General features: G+C 46.8%; 1 protein-coding gene across 3 annotated transcripts in view; it reads right to left on the reverse strand.

Moving 5' to 3' along the window:
- LOC105702267 (serine/threonine-protein kinase MARK2) overlaps positions 1–5,376 on the reverse strand; it is a 56,348-nt gene extending 50,972 nt beyond the window's left edge. Inside the window, exon 1 of one of the 3 annotated variants that reach the window (XM_012429704.2) lies at positions 5,261–5,376. The gene's annotated coding sequence lies outside the window, so the exon portion shown is untranslated. Of the gene's footprint in view, positions 1–837; positions 1,029–5,042; positions 5,219–5,260 lie in introns of those variants that run through there. The other 2 variants (XM_012429703.2, XM_012429700.2) reach the window with 2 other exon arrangements.
- Between the last annotated feature and the right edge of the window lie 912 nt (positions 5,377–6,288).

The following is a 6,288-nucleotide window of genomic DNA, read 5'->3' on the forward strand; positions in this document are numbered from 1 at the left end:
CCACGTAGCCGGACCATTGGTCCCCCTCGCGGATGTACCTACGTTGGTTTAACCTTAAATCGCCCCGACGTCCGATCCGTCGGTCTTTAGCCTCGAATAACCTCAAGCCCGTTCATATCGAACCGCCCTCCGCGCTTCCTCTCCGTTAACACTAGAAGTACTAAGACCAGTCAAAATGACTGGTTTCAAATGGCCCATCCTATAAAAAAAAAATCCGCCGGTAGTGCTAGTGCTAAGGTGACACGACAGAGTCATTTTGTATCAAGACGTGAAAATATTAATAAAACTTATTTACAAACTGGGTGCACCGAATAATCTGAAATGTTAACGCGTGATTACGGAGGTCCAGAATGAGGTCTTGAAACTCACGAAAATTCATATTTTTATACAATTTTCTTTTTCAGGTTCTCGTCCGGAATAAATACAAAATTTCTTTTCGAAAAATGAAATTTCGCGTGTTTCTAGACCTTCTTTAGACCTCCATAATCACGGGTTAAAGTTTCAAATTAGGTGGATCCAGTTTGAAAAAAAGTTTCTTGAATACTTTGACTTTTTGGTATATGCACATGACACTTTCATAATACCTTAACCTAACTAAACGAACTCGATCCCATTCCATCGCCCAGCATCCGCGTCTAACCCGGCCCAACTCTCTACTCGCTCCCATAATCGGATCCATAATCGCCAGCATCCCACAAAATCGGAAATCCGAATTTAATAAGACTCGAAAGTCGTAAAGAAACCCTCGCAAGAAATTTCCAATGCCCTAATTAAAAAGCGCTTATCCCGCGCACGCACGCCACGAACGCACCCCCCCCCCCCCACACACACACACACCTATATATGTGTAATGCACCATACGAAAATACGGCGACGTATAGTCGAATAAGCGCGGCCCATTAAATCAAGTGCGGTCGATTTGCAAGAGTGCGGGCGCGTCTCTTATTCCCGGCGCGCGTACGCCGCGGCTTCGGGCGGCACTTCTGCTCTCTCCAGTTGGGCGTCGCGACGCGCCGGCGCAATCGCGCGCAGGGCCGCGGGTCTCCACGAGCGCACTGAGCGTCGCCGCTCGGAACGGGCCCGCGCCTCCTCTCCCTTCCCCTCCCAGCTCCTCTCTGGGACGCCCGCGGCCGACCACCTGTCGGTCGGCCGGACGGACGGATGCCCGCGTCGCGACGCCCGATTTCGAGTGCTTCGATTACCTCCCTTCTTGCACCGGCGACCTCGGCGAGGCACTGACGTCGCCATTAAAAGAAAAGGGGAACAAAAAGTTATATCGATTCCCGGAATCGATCGTGCCTTTCATGAGTGTACGATCTAACCGACGTCGAGCTCTAGATAAGAAGATTTTTATGAGACTTCTTGATCGCGTCGTGACTCGACTGGAAGACAGTTTTCAGAACCGTGCGAAGTCATTTTTCAAAAACTGCCGTGAATAGGGCGGACCACGCGATAGTCCAAATTTCTCAGGAAGTGTATTTGGCGCGAAACTGTACCAAGTTTCTTGATAGCAAAACGATGGGGGGTTGAGGATAAGTAGTCCGAAGTGCTTGAACGGAAAGACCGGAAAGATCTAATTTCATGGAGAGTTCCGATTGTTCCGGAAGGTGTTGATTTGGAGAGCGAGCGGTAAATCGATACCGGGGAGGATCGATTTCTTTTCTTTCGAAGCGGAAAGCGTCGCACCCGATGCGCTGAGGCGGAGAACGACGTCACCACGGCCCAACATGGCGTCCGATTTGCACGGCGCGCGTCGCGGGTGCAACGATGATGTGTGGTAACGGTAGGTTGCACGGAAAAGGAACCGCGTTCCTTTCCGTGATCCGACACCGATAGATGGTTGCGTCGATTAAATCCCGATTACACGGACTCGAAAGTATGTTTACGCATTAATCGAGCATACATTGACAGGGGTTAGGTAACAATGGTGGGACAATTTTCCCTGGTAAATGCTTTTATTTCCGCGTTAATTTCGATATATCGAGAGCGAACCGCTGGAATTATTCTAGATCTACTGGATAAGGGAGTTTACTTTTGCAAGTAGAACTATCAACATTGTCGGACCCTGGACGTTATTATTGACTCGGAGTTTACTTTTCCCGGTGGCAAACGTACACCGGACGTCAGCAAATATATAGGCGATATGTAGCGACGATATGACTAAGCAGTCGAAAAGAAACCGAGTCCTTTTCCTTGGTTCAATTCGTAAACGATTTGCACACCTCGTATTGTTCGCACACGCGATAAGGTTGTACTTTGTGGCGAGTGGTAGGTTGAAAAAGAAACGGCTTAAAAATGAAAGTAGGAGAAGATCTAAGCAGTAGAGAAAGGACGCGATATCTTTTCTTACAAAGAATGGACTAATTTCGAGACAACAGTTGGTTATGCCAGCAGTCGCCGCAACACCAGCACCCAACCCATAGACAGGAGGCCCATAACCGGCTGACGGCCTTTTTTAACGGTTTTTCTGTGCACACGCTACATCATATGCACGTAAAGCAAGTTTAATGCAGAGTAGTACATAAATTACCCCCATGTACCAGCTTACGCAATATTCCACTCAATAAAATGTAAGATTATCCCATGCACATCACGGTACACGCAGAGAAATGTTCAGTTGAATCGATAAATTGTATGTTGGTTCAACCATGGAATATGGCTGTTACATAGACAACTAAACATTTGGCAGACACGACAAAACCACTTTTAGTTAATTGCATCCAATATCGAGGTAAATCGCGTTGATGATTAATCTAATTTGGTACATTTAACCACAATATCCGATTTGTTCCCTAAAACATTTTCTAAAATTATCAAAGCAATTTAACCAAAACCCTCCAGTAAATTGAAACACACGACTTTTCGTTAACTCTTTCGCTACTAATAGTGACTATAGTCACCCAACGTCTGACGCTCGCTAAGAAGTATTTTTTTCATTTGTTAGATATTGCCGTTTGGAATTCTTATTGTTTATATAAATATAAAACACCCAAAGATATTTCTATAGCTGCTTTTCATCTTGAATTAATAAGACAAATATTACGGAAATACCATAAAGACGATTGTAGACAAAGCGCTCCTACATCTGCGGATAAACATCCTTTTAAGCTTACTGGTAGACCCTTCCCGGCGATTTACTCTAACGCGAAAACAAAATGAAAAAGCGGATTGAGAAAGGGTATTGTTTGTATTAAAAATTGGGTGTAACGACAAATGCATTACCAATGTCAGATATGTGACGTAGGACTTTGGGTATACCCGTGCTTTGAAACTTTTCATACGAAATGCCATTATTAAATTATATTTTCTAGTTGCATTATAAATAAACTTATCTTTTATCCGTTACGCATTAGTTTTTTGCAATTTACATAAAAAGTGAATAATTTATCTCACGTCCCTAGACGTTAAAATATACGTTCTCCCGACAGTGAAATTTAAGGGCGTCTTCGTTGGGATTGCCCCGTACCGAGGCAACGCTTCTACGAGCCGATCCGCCGTAGCGAAAAGGTTAACAAAAATTTTGTTCACTTAACACAAATGGTTTCTGAAGTGAACCAAATGCAGTCAATCAAACGATTCCGTTTAATAAACCAAATTTGTTTGCGCGCCCCACCCAAGGTGCCAAGTAAGGTCCAGTCTATAGAACACTTCGCAAGTCAACGCTAAAGGCAAACGTATCATCACCGACGTGACGTACAGGAGGCATTTTTACTTTTATCGAGTAGCTCCAAGTGCAGCCTACCAAGTGGACTCGCGTTCGCGCGATAAAATTGCATTGTGGCACGAGGACAGCGCACGGACGCGATCCCAGTCGAACGTCGCGCTAGATTGGCCGCACTTTACATTTATGTAGTTATTGGTGGGGCAAAAACGTCGCAAACCCTGCTGGACGTCAGGTTTTTCCGTTGAACAGGGAGCAATCAACGTACCGGGACAAAACCCAGAGCTTGACACGGTTAACGCTGAAATTGTTTCGGCAACAAGATGGCGGCGACATTACGAGTGTTCTATGCCCCGATATTAAGTGGAAAAGTGTACCGGCTATAAAGGGTATCCATGAATAGTGCATACGAGTCGCGCACATGGTATAGGCGTCCAACGGCCATTCTGTCGAGACGCGAAGGTTATAGAGTAGACTTTCACGGTGTCGCTAAACGTAAAACACGTGGCGACTAGCAAGCATGTCCGTCAATATCGCACCACCACTCACGCTCGCTTCACACGGTATTACGCGGTCCAACATAATGATATACGTCCTGCGACCTGTCTACCGTGAAGTAGCTACAACGACCCGCCCGTGGTTTCTACACTTTTTAATAATGCCAGCACAAATCGGCCCGGCCATCTTGATTTCTTTATTCCAGATATGGTTCCCGACTGCACGGACTTAATGCCCAGTGCAGAGCCTATGTGAATACGAATAGGTGCGTAATTACGGCGCGGAGGGAAAGTACCGTCTTTCCGACAGATTCTAAGACGCGATAGTTCCTTGCTATAGGTTTGTATAAAGGGAAAAATCAACGTCATTCCCGAAATAGTGTTTTCCATGCACTTTCGCCACGCATTATCTGCATGGAGTACGAGACGAGATCGGTTATTATTGTAAAGTAAAACCTCAAGAGAGAGTATACATCTCAATTGTCCTATAAAGTATATTTCCATCGACGAAGCTGTCCAATGCCATCGCGCGTCAATTATCGGGCGCGGCAGGAAGCTGCAATTAATCAAGCCGGGAAGACGATACTCTCGCGATGTCTTCGCGCGTTGCCCAGAATTACAGCCGAACAATGAACATTTGCGAAACGGGCTCCGCAATTCCGAACGTTAGATTCCTCTCTTACATCTCGTACGACGGAACCACAAACATAACGTTATGGTCGATCAAATTGGAAAACATCTATCCCATATTAATTTCTCTGCAATCTGGCCGATATTTCTTTTGCGGTCGCGCTACCGTTAACGCATCGCAATCCGTCAATCGAATAGCCAACATAGGACACCATATTAAAATATTTAGAATTTGATCGGTCAGCTATGATTACCGTTACGCGAAGTACGCGTGATTGGCCTCAAGGTCTTCACGGATATCTCTCGTAAGCATAACGCCGAGCACAACGAGAAGTACTGCTTTCAATCGACTTGTACACAATTGAAAATGGCGTCAATGTTCGGCAACTCGATTCGCCGATCGCTCCTGCCATCCTTACGATCATTTTTACGCGAAGTATTGCTTTCTACAATGATCCGCGCACGCAATTACCCGCATCAGACGTGGAAACGAACTCGGGTCGTGCACGCGCAGCGCCGTATCGTCGGCTATCGGCAGCCGCGTGTCGAATGCACCGACTCGGATAGACCCACTCGCGATGCCATTGATTGGAAGTGACACGCACCGACCCACATCGACTCGCACCGACTTCGATTGGTCCGGACCGATGCACCGCGGCGCGGACCGACCCGCATCCAGTGCTCTTGGAACTGCTCCTACACGTTCAGGGTCCCGCGACCCCTGGCGGCGCAAGTCGTTCACGATCCGCGGCGGTCCGTCCGGCGAGCGCACGTGGTAACCACGGCCGGCGCGCCACGTAGACTCAGCGTCGGTGGACTGACGACACGCGCTCGCTCGGCTCGCGCGGAGGCAGGCGGACGACGGCGAGCTCCCGACTGCCGCACGCTCCGTGAGTCACGATTCACAATCCACGATTCACGAAAGCGCGAGCCGCGCCGTCACCCGTCACGCATCGCCTATCGCGGCTCAAAGTGCGAGACCGGACCCCGATACCGTTGCCGCGAGCCAGTCGATCGCCTTCCGTCAGGGCCGTCGCGGCGACCGACAGCGCCCCTCCGGTTAATTTGCCATTCCCAAGGCGGCGGAAGTCAAGGAATCCTTTTTATAATAAAGAAAATTGACGGAACTTCAAAATCGCAAATAAAATTAAATCGTAGAAGCTAAAAACAAAATTAAAGATATGGAAACCAAACATGTGCCGATGATTGTATAGGTGGCCTAAGTTATTTTGGTTTGTTACGAGATTAGCTTCACATTATTGTGATTTAAATGGATATAATTCAAAATATGGGATAAATTCTTTTTCTTTTTCCAGATTTTTGGTTTGGACCGCTTTCGTGATCATGGGCATAAACCTATATTTAATATGCAGGTTACGTAAAATACACACGCGCGCGCGCGCAAAAAGAAAAAAAATATGCGGACCACAGGTTAATAAGAATTGCAGTTTTGGGGCATAATTCGGCTATAGAAAAAATCTCTATAAGGGCGATGCGAGA

Source organism: Orussus abietinus, unplaced genomic scaffold, assembly GCF_000612105.2.
Source record: "Orussus abietinus isolate OABI.00-Male unplaced genomic scaffold, Oabi_2.0 scaffold349, whole genome shotgun sequence".
Lineage (NCBI taxonomy): Eukaryota > Metazoa > Arthropoda > Insecta > Hymenoptera > Orussidae > Orussus > Orussus abietinus.